At 43.2% G+C, this 16,980-nt stretch overlaps 1 long non-coding RNA gene across 2 annotated transcripts in view; it reads right to left on the bottom strand.

The window, feature by feature from the left end:
• LOC139262105 (uncharacterized) overlaps positions 1 to 6,470 on the bottom strand; it is a 36,553-nt gene extending 30,083 nt beyond the window's left edge. Inside the window, exon 1 of one of the 2 annotated variants that reach the window (XR_011592898.1) lies at positions 6,017 to 6,470. This is a non-coding gene — a long non-coding RNA (uncharacterized lncRNA). Of the gene's footprint in view, positions 1 to 4,586; positions 4,632 to 6,016 lie in introns of those variants that run through there. The other variant, XR_011592899.1, reaches the window with a different exon arrangement.
• Positions 6,471 to 16,980: the final 10,510 nt, after the last annotated feature.

Raw genomic sequence — 16,980 nt, 5'->3', positions numbered from 1 at the left:
GGTCCCAAATGACTCGCTGGCACGGTCATAGCTAAAGAGGGCAGTAGAGTGTTTCAGGTCAAATTGGCCAATGGACTAACATGCAGAAAACATTTGGACCAAATCAAATTGCAGTTCACCAACAGCTACGAGCAACCCGAAGAAGGCACCACCAACTTTGACCCTCCAACACACACACAAGTGGCAACCAACATCATGGTTGACCACGAAGCCGAACTCACCATCCCCAGCAGCCTGGCAGGGCCTGCTGCCCAGCAGCCCAGTGAAGAACTAAACAACTCACCCACACCTGCATTTGTGCCGAAACGATTGACAAAGGAACGAAAAGCCCCAGATCGTCTCACCTTGTAAATAAGTGCACCATTGACTTCATGGGGGAGTGATGTTTTTTATTTAACCCCTTGTAACCTGTATTACAGTACCACCAGAGGGCTTACCTGTTGGAGTCCCAAGGGATCCCAGCATCCCTTGGGAGCACGGTATATAAGCAGGCCACCCACGAATTACCTGCATTCTGGAGTCTTATTAAAGGAGCTAAGGTCACACTTGCTTATTGTACACAGTAATCAGTTTCATCCTTTATTATGAACGTATCACACGTCAGGGCCTGCTTCAATCAGGAAAATAGCCCGTTTTCTTTCTAATACCACCCAATTACTGTTTTTATCATCAGGGACTTCGATGATACTATTTGCGGTGAAAAATAATTCTAGCCGCTCCATATACGCTCCGAAAGTCTCTCGGTCACGTTGAAATGCACCCAAGCACCCTATTATTCCCATAGGCATGGCCATTTGGACTCTGGCAGTTCAGCCAAATGTTCTTGTAATTTACCTTGGATTCTTAGTTGTTCTGCAACATAAAGGACCTCTCTAGCCTCTCTGTAATGATCCACCAACAAAAATTTCAGCTATGGAATCCAGGAATCCTATCCTTCATCGCCAAATGTGGTATGTTCTTTACGACAGCACAACACACAGTTTTACAAGATGGCTCTTAACACAGGAACTTTTCAGGTGACCTGTCATCTAGTGGTCCACTAAATGGAGCTATATATTAGTGTTGTCGCTTCCCAAATCTGTGTCCATCTTTCCCGCAATTCCATGTTTGAATCCATCCAATCTGGCTTCACTGCCGGCCACAGTCCCTAAACGGCTCTGATCAAAGTCACAAATGACATCTTTTGTGACTGTGCCAAAGGCATACTATCCCTCCCTGTCCTTCTTGACTTGTCAGCAGCCTTTGACACGGTTGACCACTCTATCCTTCTCCAATGCCTCTCCACCGTCGTCCAGCTGGGTGGGACTGCACCCACCTGGTTCCATTCTTATCGATTGAATCGTAGCCAGAGAATCACCTGCAATGGCTTCTCTTCCCACTCCCGCATCGTTACCTCTGGTGTCCCCCAACGATCTATCCTTGGCCCCCTACTATTTCTCATCTACATGTTGCCCCTTGATGACATCATCTGGAAACAAAGTGTCAGTTTCCACATGTATGCTGATTACAGCTCTACCTCACTACCACTTCACTCGACCCCTTCACGGTCTCTAAATTGTCCGACATCCAGTCCTGGATGAGCTGAAATTTTCTCCAATTGAATATTGGGAAGACCGAAGCCATTGTTTTTGGTCCCTGCCACAAACTCAGTTCTCTAGCCACTGACTCCATCCCTCTCGCCAATTCTTGTCTGAAGCTGAACCAGACTGTTCGCAACCTTGGTGTCATATTTGACCCTGAAATGAGCTTTCGACCACATAGCAAGAGTTTCTATAGGAAAAGAGTGGCAAGAGTAAATATTGGTAACTTAGAGGACGAGACCAGGGAATTAGTAATAGGGAACATGGAGATGGTAGAAACTCTGAACAAATATTTTTTATCAGTCTTTACGGTAGAGGACACGAACAATATTCCAACAGTGGATAGTCTAGGGGCTATAGGGGGAGAGAAACTTAACACAGTCACAATCACTAAGGAGGTGGTACTAAATAAGATAATGGGACTACAGGCAGATAAATCCCCATGACCTGATGGCTTGCATCCTAGGGTCTTAAGAGAAGTAGCGGCAGCGATTATGGATGCATTGGTTGTAATTTACCAAAATTCCCTGGATTCTGGGGAGGTCCCAACAGATTGAAAAACTGCAAATGTAATACCCCTATTTAACAAAGGAGACAGACTAAAAGCAGGAAACTATAGACCAGTTAGCCTAACATCTGTGGTTGGGAAGATGTTGGAATCCATTATTAAAAAAGCAGTAGCAGGACATTTGGAAAAGTAAAATTCGATCAGGCAGAGTCAGCATGGATTTATGAAGGGGAAGTCATGTTTGACAAATTTGCTAGAATTCTTTGAGGATATAATGAACAGGGTAGATAAAGATGAACCAGTGGATGTGGTGTATTTGGACTTCCAGAAGGCATTTGACAAGGTGCCACATAAAAGGTCACTGCACAAGATAAAAGTTCACGGGGTTGGGGGTAATATATTAGCATAGGTAGAGGATTGGCTAACTAACAGAAAACAGAATCAGGATAAATGAGCTTCAGTTAATGAACAGAAGACAGAGTCGGGATAAATGCTGCAGGGATCAGTGCTGGGACCCCAACTATTTACAATCTATATTAACAACTTGGAGGAAGGGACCAAGTGTAGTGTAGCCGAGTTTGCTGACAATACAAAGATGGGAGGAAAAGCAATGTGTGAGGAGGACATAAAAAATCTGCAAAAGGACATAGACAGGCTAAGTGAGTGGGCAAAAATTTGGCAGATGAAGTATAATGTTGGAAAGTGTGAGGTCATGCACTTTGTCAGAAAATAATCAAAGAGCAAGTTATTATTTAAATGGAGAAAGATTGCAAAGGGCTGCAGTACAGCGGGACCTGGGGGTACTTGTGCATGAAACACAAAAGGTTAGTATGCAGGTACAGCAAGTGATCAGGAAGGCCAATGGAATCTTGGCCTTTATTGCAAAGGGGACAGAGTATAAAAGCAGGGAAGTCTTGCTACAGTTGTACAGGGTATTGGTGAGGTCACATCTGGAATACTGTGTGAAGTTTTGATTTCCATATTTACGAAAGGATATACTTGCTTTGGAGGTAGTATAGAGAAGGATCACAAGGTTGATTCCAGAGATGAGGGGTTTGACTTATGAGGAAAGGTTGAGTAGGTTGGGCCTCTATTCATTGGAATTTAGAATAATGAGAGGTGATCTTATCGAAACGTATAAGATTATGAGGGGGCTTGACAAGGTGGATGCAGAGAGGATGATTCCACCGATAGGTGAGACTAGAACTAGAGGGCATACTCTTAGAATAAGGGGTTGCCCATTTAAACCTGAGATGAGGAGAAATTTCTTCTCTCAGAGGGTTGTGGATCTGTGGAATTTGTTGCCTCAGAGAGCTGTGGAAGCTGGGACATAGAATAAATTTAAGACAGAAATAGACAGTTTCGTAAATGATAAGGGAATAAGGGGTTATGGAGAGCGGGCAGGGAAGTGGTCTTGAATCCATGATCAGATCAGCCATGATCGCATTAAATGGCAGAGCAGGCTCAAGGAGCCGTATGGCCTATGTTCTTATGTTCTTATTTCTTATGTTCTTCTGTTCTTATATTCGCAGCATAACTAAGACCACCTATTTACACCTCTGTAACATCACCCGTCTCCACCCTTGCCTCAGCTCATCCGCTGCTGAAGCCCTCATCCATGCCTTTGTTACCTGTAGACTTGACTATTCCAATGCACTCCTGGCTGGCCTCCCACATTCTACCCTACATAAACTCGAAGTGATCCAAAACTCGACTGTCCATGTCGCAACTAGCACCAAGTCCCACTCACCCATCACCCCTGTGCTCGCTGACCTACATTGGCTTCCGTTTAAACAACGCCTTGATTTCAAAATTCTCATCCTTATTTTCAAATTCCTCCATGGCCTTGCCCCTCCCTATCTCTGTAATCTCCAGCCCCACAATCCCCAGAGCTGTCTGCACTCCTAGTTCTGCTCTACTGAGCATCCTTGATTATAATCGCTCAACCATTGGTGGCCGTGCCTTCTGTTGCCTAGGCCCCAAGCTCTGGAACTCCCTGCCGAAACCTCTCCGCCTCTCTAGCCTCCTTCCTCCTTCAAGACGCTCCTTAAAACATACCTCTATGACCAAGCTGCACTAATTTCTACTTATGCGGCTCGGTGTCAAATTTTTACTGCGTAATACTCCTGTGAAGTGCCTTGGAACGTTTCACTATGTTAAATGTGCTAAAGAAATACAAGTTGTTTTTGTTGTTGTCTAGTTAACTGGCTGCAGGACTCATAACCTGAAGTGTGCAAGGAAGTACCACATCTTGATTTGCAGCAAAAGAACTTAAAGATGCATTAGACAGCAGATATTAAACCTGAGCCCCAATAATTAATCATACCTGATTGCTACATATTTTTATACTGAATGGCTATTGAGTAGACTGTGCTCAAAGGCTATTATAAAAATAAAAAGCTTTTCAGAATGGAGTGGAAGTTATACAACCTCTGGTAAAACAGTGGATCGATATGATGCTGATGATGATGGAATAAAATAAACTTAGAAAAACCTACCCGCTGAATAAAAGCAAAATACTACAAATGCTGGAAATCTGAAATAAAAACAGAAAATGCTGGAAATACTTGATAGGTCAGGCAGCATCTGTGGAGAGAGAAACAGAGTTAACATTTCAGGTCAATGACCATAGAAACATAGGGCTAGACTTTCCAAATCACATCGCCCATCTATGGTCCATCTATCGCCCAAAATGGACCTCTATCGCCCATTTTGACTAAAAAGTGGAAACTAGGCCCAAAACGTCGCCGGAAAAACAGGTGCCTAAGTTTCCACTTTGATTGCCGAGATGATCGCCCAAATGATAGCCCACACAAGTTTTGGCACCTAGCATGCACTTCGCTGGGCCGATGGAAGGCCCAAAACAGTGCTGAGAAATAGTTACTTTTACTGGGCTTAAGAGAAGGAAATGGGCACTACGGACACCATTTTGAAGTTCGGAGGAAGGGTTGAGGATTAGTTGTAAGTTATTTAGAGAGTTAATTTAAAGATAATTGTACTCAGAATATTGGGACAGGGAATATAAAGAGGTATTATCAAGTTATTTTTGGTAAATAGGTTTTATATATTGAAATTATTTTGTAAATAGCTTTTAGATAGTGAAATTATTTACTGATATTGTTGGGGCCTATCAAACTGACTGTTATACAGCGTAGAGAGTACAGAGAGTGCAGAGTACAGTGATTAGAGAGTATAGAGTCGAGAGATTATTGAAATTAGTGAAAGTAATTATTGATAATGATATGATGCTTTCCCTGCCTATGATTGCAACTGCTCACACACTGGTTACTGAAAGGATCAAACAAAGAGGTGGCAGAGAAATGCGTAGACGGAGACGAAGACAGAGGAGGAGACCGTATAGCCAACGAAGGTATTGGAAAAGCAATCTTACCTGAACTTGTCTGAAAATGCTTGTCTTAGAAGGCTGCGAATCCAGAAGGAGGTCATCAATGAGATATGTCAACTCGCCAAGGGTGATTTGCAGCCTTCCAGCACCTTCAGAACTGCACTGTCCGTTGAGGTGAAGGTTACTGCTGTGCTAGCCTTCTACGCATCGGGATCTTTTCAGACTTCAGTTGGCGACATCTGCCATATCTCTCAGCACACTACACACTGCTGCATTTGACAGGTGACTGAAGCCCTTTATGCTCGCAGGATGGTCTTCATAAGCTTCCCAATGACCAGGGAGGCACAGACTGAGAGGGCTTTGGGTTTCTCAAGACAAGCAGACTTCCCCAAGGTGCAGAAAACAATAGACTGCACGCGTATTGCCCTGAAAGCACCCTTAAAGAACGCAGAGGTCTTTCGTAACAGAAAACTAAATGTGCAGCTTGTTGTCGACCACAATCAAACAATTATGACGGTGAATGCTACATTTCCTGGCAGTATCCATGATGTGCACATCTTACGTGAAAGTGCTATCCCTGACCTGTTTGTCAATCAGCCAGAAGATCATGGTTGGATGCTGGGGGATAAGGGATATGGCCTTGCCAGTTGGCTGATGACTCCTCTGCGTAATCCCATCACTGAAGCAAAGAAACGGTATAATAAAAGTCACATATCGACTCGCAACATCGTTGAAAAGACAATTGGAGTCCTAAAGCAGCGCTTCAGATGCCTGGATCATTCTGGAGGCAGCCTGCAGTACCACCCTGACCAGGTCGCAAAGTTTATTGTGGTGTGTTGCATGCTGCGTAACCTAGCTATAAGGAGAGGACAAGTAATGCCAGATCATGCTGCAGGTCCACCTCCAGAAGGAGAGGAGATAGAAGACCCAGCCGGCGAGGATGAAGAGGAGGAAGAGGCGGAAAAGGATGCAGGCGAGGACATAGGGGAGCGCAATCAGCCTGCCGATCTGGCATCGGAACCACCACCCCCCTCCCGAAGACCAGCAGCCAGTGGCAGTTACACGGCCGCTAAACTGTTGCGTCAGCAGCTCATTAATGAACGCTTTGCATGAACTATCATTGTGGATATTCAAATATTCATTTACATTTTGGGTTAATCAAAAGTTTCATTTGTGTGGGGTTTCCTTGTTGTCTTGCCTGCATGGGCCTATCATCGGAATTAATGCTTACTTTAAGTAAAGTTTAAGTAAAGTACTGCTTTAATAAAAAAATAAACAAATAAGGATGAACAGCTGTAAATGTGTTAACTAATGTAACTAAGAGAGAAGGCACAAAATTTGTTGAATTAAATTTTTTTTTTGTTAACAAAGACAACAGATGAATTTTTAATATACTATTTAACAACACCCTCCCTCCACCCCCAACGCCAACCCCCTGCCTCCCGCCCCTACCAACCCTTCCCTCAAATCCCCAAAACGTTAACAATTTAAAAAAAAACAGTTCAACTATGAAAAACACTCCCCCCTTTCTACCTGCGGCTACTTTTCCCTCCAGGTCCTGTCCCACCCTGTGTTCTTACCCCACCCACCCGTTTTGGTCTATGCAGACCGACACGAAGGCGTTGTGCTGTGTGGGACGGCAAGATTTCCTGCCATGGTGGAGGTGACGGAGTGGAAGCAGAAGCCTGAGGCTCCACTTCCGAGTCAGGAGGAACAAGTACTTTGGTTCGGTATTCACTAAGGAGGACACAAACAACCTTTCGGATATAAGAGGGGTCAGAGGGTCTAGTAAGGAGGAGTAACTGAGGGAAATCCTTATTAGTCGGGAAATTGTGTTGGGGAAATTGATGGGATTGAAGGCCGATAAATCTCCAGGGCCTGATGGACTGCATCCCAGAGTACTTAAGGAGGTGGCCTTGGAAATAGCGGATGCATTGACAGTCATTTTCCAACATTCCATTGACTCTGGATCAGTTCCTATCGAGTGGAGGGTAGCCAATGTAACCCCACTTTTTTAAAAAGGAGGGAGAGAGAAAACAGGGAATTATAGACCGGTCAGCCTGACATCAGTAGTGGGTAAGATGATGGAATCAATTATTAAAGATGTCATAGCAGCGCATTTGGAAAGAGGTGACATGATAGGTCCAAGTCAGCATGGATTTGTGAAAGGGAAATCATGCTTGACAAATCTGGAATTTTTTGAGGATGTTTCCAGTAGAGTGGACAAGGGAGAACCAGTTGATGTGGTATATTTGGACTTTCAGAAGACTTTCGACAAGGTCCCACACAAGAGATTAATGTGCAAAGTTAAAGCACATGGGATTGGGGGTAGTGTGCTGACATGAATTGAGAACTGGTTGTCAGACAGGAAGCAAAGAGTAGGAGTAAACGGGTACTTTTCAGAATGGCAGGCGGTGACTAGTGGGGTACCGCAAGGTTCTGTGCTGGGGCCCCAGCTGTTTACACTGTACATTAATGATTTAGACGAGGGGATTAAATGTAGTATCTCCAAATTTGCGGATGACACTAAGTTAGGTGGCAGTGTGAGCTGCGAGGAGGATGCTATAAGGCTGCAGAGCGACTTGGATAGGTTAGGTGAGTAGGCAAATGCATGGCAGATGAAGTATAATGTGGATAAATGTGAGGTTATCCACTTTGGTGGTAAAAACAGAGAGACAGATTATTATCTGAATGGTGACAGATTAGGAAAAGGGGAGGTGCAACGAGACCTGGGTGTCATGGTACATCAGTCATTAAAGGTTGGCATGCAGGTACAGCAGGCGGTTAAGAAAGCAAATGGCATGTTGGCCTTCATAGCGAGGGGATTTGAGTACAGGGGCAGGGAGGTGTTGCTACAGTTGTACAGGGCCTTGGTGAGGCCACACCTGGAGTATTGTGTACAGTATTGGTCTCCTAACTTGAGGAAGGACATTCTTGCTATTGAGGGAGTGCAGCGAAGGTTCACCAGACTGATTCCCGGGATGGCAGGACTGACCTATCAAGAAAGACTGGATCAACTGGGCTTGTATTCATTGGAGTTCAGAAGAATGAGAGGGGACCTCATAGAAACGTTTAAAATTCTGGTGGGTTTAGACAGGTTAGATGCAGGAAGAATGTTCCCAATGTTGGGGAGTCCAGAACCAGGGGTCATAGTCTAAGGATAAGGGGTAAGCCATTTAGGACCGAGATGAGGAGAAACTTCTTCACCCAGAGAGTGGTGAACCTGTGGAATTCTCTACCACAGAAAGTTGTTGAGGCCAATTCACTAAATATATTCAAAAATGAGTTAGATGAACTCCTTACTACTAGGGGGATCAAGGGGTATGGCGAGAAAGCAGGAATGAGGTACTGAAGTTGCATGTTCAGCCATGAACTCATTGAATGGCGTTGCAGGCTAGAAGGGCCGAATGGCCTACTCCTGCACCTATTTTCTATGTTTCTATGTTTAACTGTGTCCTCCGTACTCACTTACGTGCTCAGGGTCTCGCTGCGAGCTGACATGACACCTTGAGGTGCAGCACCGTGTCCAGCCAGCAACGCATGCAGAAGGGCATTGGTTGCGGCGGTCTGCTGATGAATGTCTCAACGTCTCCCGTGCTGTCTGTGCTTGCACAGACCAGTTGGAGAAGTTTGTGCTGAACTCAATCCAGGTTGCTGGAAACTGGCTCCAGTTCGCAGAGAACTGGCTCCAGTTTGCAGAGAAACCCGCGAAACCCTGGATAAGGTCGCGACCGATTGCAACCATCTCCCTGCACAGGGATATCAAGTTCTCCGTCTGGCCCTCCATTGTAGGCGATTGCTCATCCCGCTGACCGGACCTCCGTGGGGTCGGTGTTTGCAATGTTCTGTGCCTTGGGGTCACCACCTGCACATTGCTTGGTCCCGGTGCATCATCCATCTCAATAGAGATGGCCGCAGGTTGTTCCCACCCGACAAAAACAAATTTGTCCTCCTCCTCCTCTTGCTCCACAGTTGGCAGCAATTCCTCCTCTTCATCCTTATAAGGACATTAACGTAAACAATCATTATTAGTAAACAATTTTTCAATAATCCAGAATATAAGAATACTTTTCAATACCCCACATGCACAAGGGTTCACTAGGGCTAACATGACCTCATTCGTAAATCAAGAGTACATCAAAATTATATATCATATTGCATTGTAATTGCATAACATTACATGCATAACTAAGATATTTTTAGTATGTATTTAGTAATGTTTGACACATTGCAGAGTTCTCATTACTCATGAGATTCAAGGGTGGGTTCGGCCACACTACGGGTCGTGACTGAATGGCTGTCAGGCCCCACCAAGGCGACTGCAAGCTCCTTGTATTCAGTTAGAGTCTGCACCGTAGCAGAGCCGCCGCCCGTCCTCCTCTGCTCGGAGCAGTCGATAGATATCTTTTTCTGTAAATTATAAGATAACATGGCATGACATAAGCTAATGGACTTGGTAATAAACATTTAAGACTGACAGATTTAAATATTCGATTAAAAATTAGTATTGTATTGCATATGAATAATATTTCATAATATAAGATTCAACTTAGTGTTAGGATGCATAAATTAATTCATAATTTAATTAATTTATACCATAACGAAATGACATTGAAGATTCAAATTAAAATTTCCATACATCATTTGAATATTACATATGTATAATTTAAAATATAAAATGTAATTTACTCTGGCTGCTGCCAGCAGGCTGTTCCATCTTTTACGGCAGTGGTCTAGTGTGCACACTTCATTGGATGCCGATGTGACCACATCGGCAATCTCGGCCCAGATTCTCCTATATGCACGGGGTGGAGGTTTCCCATGCCCACCCCGTGTCAAGTCCTCCCACCTGCCACTGACAATATTGATGAGGGCCTCGTTGGCCTCCTCGCTAAAGGGTTTAGCACTTTTCCTCTCGCTATCTCCCTCTATTTTGATTTTAGGTATATATTTCAATATTTTAATATTGCAACAATAAAAATATATTTCAATATTGTAACAACAAAAATAATTATAAGTATTTTCAGTAAAAAAAAAGGCTACGTTATTTAAGATTAATTATTTTCAATCCAAATTCTCAATGCACTATAACCAACCACAAAAACCTCCTCTCTTCCTTCCTCTCTCCCTCTCTCTCACTCTCTGACCCTCCCTGTGCTTCTGAGCATGTGTGATGACCCCTGACCTCGCAAAACCTGGCAAAGAAAATCAACCACAAAAAAAAATCCCACACATGCGCAGAATAGCGTTGCTAGGGAAGCTTTTTTTCTTCTTTGACTTCTGTTTTCGGTGGGCGATTGTGGGATCACTGAAAAAACACTTCGTCCATTTGACATCACCAGGGTAAGGCCGAGTGGAAAATCTCAAAAAAAAAAGGGCAATGTGCCGGCAATTATCAAGGCCAAAACGTCCCACATCGCTGGAACATCGCCCATTTTTTGGGGCCCCCTAGTGGAAAGTCTAGCCCGTAGAAATTTCCAGTGCAGAAGGAGGCCATTTCGGCCCATCATGTCTGCGCCGGCTGACAAAGAGCTGGACGACCCTTTGTCAGCAGCCCTAAAGTTGACATACAAGCCCATGAACAATGACGGAAAATCAAAGAGCACCCAGCCCAACCAGTCCGCCCTACACCACTACAACACCCCTTATACTAAAAACATCTACACTCCACCCCAACCGGAGCCATGTGATCTTCTGGGAGAGGTAAAAACACAGGCCAAATTAGGGAGAAAAAATCTGGGAAAATTCCTCTCCGACCCATCCAGGCGATCGAAACTAGTCCAGGAGATCACCCTGGCCGTATTGTATTCCCTGCCGTACTTACCATTGTATCTGCGCCGACCAACAAAAGGTCATCTAGTCTAATCCCATTTACCAGCTCTAGGTCCATAACCCTGCAGGTTACGGCACTTTAAGTGCCCATCCAACCATCTCTTAAAAGTGGTGAGGGTTTCTGCATCCACCACACTTCCAGGCAACGAGTTCCAGATCCCCACAACCCTCTGCATAAAGAATCCCCCCCTCAAATCCCCTCTAAACCTTCCACCAACCACCTTAAAATATGCTCCCTCGTAATACCCCCCTTCACCAATGGAAATAGACCCTTACTATTCATTATGTCCAGGCCCCTCAATATTTTGTACATCTTGAAGAGGTCTCCTCTCAACCTCCTCTGTTCCAATGAGAACAAACCCATCAATCTGCCCTCATAACTAAGATTCTCCATTCCAGGCAGCATCCTAGTAAATCTCCTGTCTAGTGCAATCACGTCCTTCCTATAATATGGCGACCAGCTGTGGCCTAACCAAAGCATTATACAATTTAAGCATAACATCCCTGCTTTTATATTCTATGCATTGGCCAATAAAGGCAAGTATTCTCTATGCCTTCTTAACCACCTTATCCACCTGGCCTGCTACTTTCAGGGATCTGTGGACAAGCACTCCAAGGTCCCTTTGTTCATCTACACTATTAATGGCCTACTGCTTAATATACTACTGTATATCTTTTCCTTATTAGCCCTCCCAAAGTGCCTCATCTCACACTTCTCTGAATTAAATTCCATTTGCCACTGCTCTGCCCACCTGACCAGTAGATTGATATCCTCCTGCAGCCCATGACTTTCCTCTTCATTATCAACCACACAGCCAATTTTAGTGTCATCTGCAAACTTCTTAATCATACTCCGTATATTCAAATCTAAATCGTTGATATATACCACAATAAGCAAGGGACCCAGTACTGAGCCCTGCAGAACCCCACTGGAAACATCCTTCCTGTCACAAAAACATCCATCAATCATTACCCTTTGCTTCCTACCTCCAAGCCAATTTTGGATCCAACTTGCCACTTTGCCCTGGATCCCATGGAGTTTAACCTTCATGACCAGTCTACCATGCGGGACTTTATTAAAAGTCTTGCTAAAGTCCATATATACTACATCGTATGCACTACCCTCATCAACCCTCTTGGTTACCTCCTCAAAAAATTCAATCAGATTTGTCAAACACGATCTTCCCTTAACAAATCCATACTGACTGTCCATTATTAATCCTTGCCTATCCAAATGCAGATTTATCCTGTCTTTCAGGATCATTTCCAATAATTTTCCACCACTGAGGTTAGGCTGACAGGCCTGTACTTACTCGGCCTATCCCTTTTACCCTTCTTAAACAAGGGTACTACATTAGCAGTCCTCCAATCCTCCGGCACCATGCCCAGATCCAAAGAGGACTGGAAAATGATGGTCAAGGCTTCTGATAATTCCTCTTTTACTTTGCTCATTTCATTTGCATTCCATCCGGGCTTGGGGACTTATCTACTTTCAAAGGTGCTAAACCCCTTAATACTTCCTCTCTCACTATATTTATTTCATCCAGAATATCACACTCCTCCTCTATAGCAGTATCTGCATTACCTCTTTCCTTTGTGAAAACAGATGCAAAGTATTCGTTAAGAACCCTACCAACATCTTCCGCCTCCACACAAAGATTATCCTCATGGTCTCTAATAGGCCCTACCCGTTCCTTAGTTACCCGCTTACTCTTAATATATTTACAGAACATCTTAGGGTTTCCTTAATTTTACTGGCCAAGAATTTCTTGTGCTCTCTCTTAGCCTTCCTAATATCCTTTTTAATTTTGCCACTTAACTTTCTATATTCCTCTAAAGATTCTAAAGTATTTAACCGTTGATATGTGACATAAGCGTCCCTTTTTTTCTTAATCCTCCCCTGTAAGTCCCTAGATATCCAGGGGGTTCGAGAATTATTTTTCCCAGCCTTTTTCTTTAAGGGTACATGGTTGGCCTGAACCTTTCGGTTCTCCTCCTTGAATGCCTCTCACTGTTCCAACACTGATTTACCCACAAGTAGATGTTTCCAGTCCACTATGGCCAAATTATTCCTTAACTTAGCAAAATTAGCTTTTTTCCAAATTGGAACTTTTATTCCAGGCTTATTCTTGTCCTTATCGATAACCAACTTGAATCTGACTGAATTATGGTCATTGGCACCCAAATGCTCCCCCACTAATACCCCTTTAACCTGCCCAGCTTCATTCCCCAAATCTAAGTCCAAGACCGCCCCTTCTCATGTTGGGCTTGCTACATATTGACTAAAAAAGTTGTCTTGAATGCATTTCAAGAATTCCGCACCCTCTATACGCTTCACACTAAATTTGTCCCAATCAATATTTGGAGAGTTAAAATCCCCTACTATTACTACCCTATGTTTTTTAGACTTCACAGCAGTTTGCCTACATATTTGCTCCTCTATCTCCCTCCCACTGTTTGGGGGTCTATAATACACTCCCAGCAGTGTGATCGCCCCTTTTTTATTTTTCAATTCGACCCACTTGGCCTCAGTTGATGATCCCTCTAACATATCATTCCTCCTCACCGCTGTAATAGTTTCTTTAATCAGTACTGCGACAACCCCCCTCCCCTTTTTTACCCCCCTTTCTATCTTGTCTAAAAATCCTATAACCAGGAATATTGATCTGCCAAACCTGCCCCTCTTTCAGCCATGTTTCTGTAATGGCTATAATGTCATACTCCAAAGAGTCTACCTGTGCTCTTAGCTCATCCGCCTTATTCGCTATACTCCTTGCATTAAAGTATATACCATTCAGCACAGGAAGACCTCCTTACTTACTACATACTAAGCCCTTTTTCTTCTGTCTTACAGATTCACTTTCTAGATTCTTGCTAAACAACTTCTGCTTTACTTCCTTCCCTTTTGAATTTGTTCTCAGGTTCCCATCCCCCTGCCAAGTTAGTTTAAACTCTCCCCAACAGCACTAGCAAAACTCCCCGCGAGGATATTGGTCCCGGCGCTGTTGAGGTGCAACCTATCCCATTTGTACAGGTCCCATCTCCCCCAGAAGCGGTCCCAATGCCTCAAGCCCTCCCTCCTACACCAATTTTCCAGCCACGTGTTCATCCTCTCTATCCTTCTACTCATTAGCACTTGGCACCAGTAGTAACCCGGAGATTACTACCTTTGAGGTCCTATCCTTTAATTTTCTTCCAGGCTCCCTAAATTCTTCCTGTAGGACCTCATCCCTCATTTTACCTATGTCATTGGTTCCGATATGGACCACGACCTCGAGCTGTTTACCCTTCCCCCCCAGGATGCCCTGCGTTCACTCTGTGACATCCTTGACCCTGGCACCAGGGAGGCACAAAACCATTCGGGAGTCACGTCTACGGCCGCAGAAACGTCTGTCTGTTTCCCTAACTATAGAATCCCCTATCACTAGGGCTTTTTTGTTCTTTGTCCCTCCCCCCTGTGCAGCTGAGCCACCCGTGGTGCCTTGGAATTGGCTCTGGCTGCACTCCCCAGAGACACCATCATCCTTACCGATACTCAGAATTGAATATTGGTTTCTCCACAGATACTGCTCGACCTGCTCAGTGTTTTTCAGCTGTTTATGTTTCCTTTTCCAACATTCTGAACGCTGGATAAGCCATCTTATTTCTCAAAATCGAATAGGCTTTTACGCTTGGCTTGGAGGGAAAGGGATATTTAAGCAATCTTCTTAAACCATGTATTTTAATAAAATAATTGTTTATTGATATAACCTTGCACTTGTCTTCAGTCACCTGCAAACTGTCACCAATTGTTTCCATCTGACTCTCTTGGGTAGCATATTGTATGTTATTTTTCATGTTATTGTCACTGATTAACGCTACAATTTTCTAGCTTGGAGCTGCATTGGACTATTACTATTTACATTCCATAAGTTGATTGGTAATTAAATTGAAGTCACTGATACACATTCTCACTTCAACAAAACTGATGTGGATAGAGAGATTTGGAGAGGGGTTGCTGATTCACACAAGTACAAGTATGCTTATTAGTGACACCAGTCGGTTAAATGCAAGCCAGTAACAGAAGATGATGTATCTAATGCGTGGGGCTCTATACCTCTGTGCAAGGATTCAACTCGCACTGTTAGAAATGTTAAATATCAGGTCAAGTGGAATAGAACTTGCAATAAAATCGCCATTTGAGTTTAATCAATATACTAAGTTTATATATATTTCTGTTTGCCTAGAAAATGGCAGTGACTACAATTGATTGGTTCTGAAACACTTTGAGATACCAGCAGGACAAGAAAGGCACTATGTAAATGCAAATTTGTATTTCTTTCCATGTGGATCTGAAACTGATTTAGCACCCTATTAATATAATGAATAAAATTCACAGTGTCTCCTTGCTCCATGAAGCAGAAATTGTACTGCAAAATTATAGTTAAATTATGTATGAAGCACCATGTTTTTGTTGCGTAATCTTTATAGATTTTCCTGAATATTGCTCTAGATCTCTGAATTTTGTAAATACATTTACTACTGTATTCCCATCAAAAGTTCCACTTATTTTGATGTGACTCCTCATGCTGGGGCTGTTGCTGAATTTCATAGAACAGTGAATGAGATGGTCCTGTTAGATAAGTCGATTCTGCCCATTATTCACTTTGACAATTCATTCAGTTCTAGTATCTGATTATCTGGTGCAAGGAATGTCAGCTGGAATGGGCATAATTGATCTACGTGTTTTGTATCTGCATCCTAAGCATTGAAAGCAAAATAAAACTGGCATCTGAACCAATTTATCCAGTGAGAATGTTAGGATGCTTTGTAGAGAACTGCAACTGGAATAATATCCCTTGAAGCTTCTGTGGAAAAACTGTAAATGATTCTGCATCAAAATATACTTTCATATCTCCTGAAGAAAAAAGCAGGCATGTTTAAAGGGGACAGACAGCTTATTATGGTGACTCTGACAAATACTTAGCAGGTTTGAACATCATTTAAACTCCAGCCTAGAAATTCACCTTATTTTTCTAAGGCAGTACTATGACATGGAGCATTTAATCAAAGCAAAATATGTTTTTTAAGCAAAATAGTTATTTTGTTTGACCTTTGCAAAACTGGAATTTCTGTTTATACAAGCCAGGTCAGATTCTTTCTTTTAAAAATAAAACTAGGATTATTGCTACTTTCAAAGATATAAGCCCAGAAAAAGACATCTGGTAGCGTCTAAAAAGGACACGTCTTTATTGTAAGATGTTTGTAATAAAAACAGAAGCATGCAGCTGGGTGGGGCATAGGCTGACTGAGTGTCCGTTCAGCTTTTGGAAGCTGAGTTAATATCTATCCCAATGTTATGAAACAAAAATGTCTTCTCTGCTGAAGGGTCCAAGTACAATGAGAATGGATCGCCATCACCCAATTCCTGATGCCGATTCACAGCACAAAACTGCTCATATTTGTCTCCAATTTGGAAATACCTACCTCTTTTCTTTTGAATTACCCTTTCAACCCCTGCTCTGTATTCCACTGGTGTAAACTAACCATAAACCTAACCCACACACTTAAACCTCTATCTACTCTTACTCTCCCCCTCCAAGGGTGTGTAACAAGAGGCCAGAGTCCCTCTCACCATCGACCAGTTTTATTCCTCTGTTCCTGTCCTACCCTTCTTAGTTATCTTTTTCTCTCAGAGGCAGTGTTATCTTTCAAAATTCAATTATTATTATATT

The sequence above is a fragment of the Pristiophorus japonicus genome, chromosome 4 (genome assembly GCF_044704955.1).
Source record: "Pristiophorus japonicus isolate sPriJap1 chromosome 4, sPriJap1.hap1, whole genome shotgun sequence".
Taxonomy (NCBI): domain Eukaryota; kingdom Metazoa; phylum Chordata; class Chondrichthyes; family Pristiophoridae; genus Pristiophorus; species Pristiophorus japonicus.
Note: the sequence above shows the minus strand (reverse complement) of the source record. Positions and strands in the feature narration are given on the sequence as shown.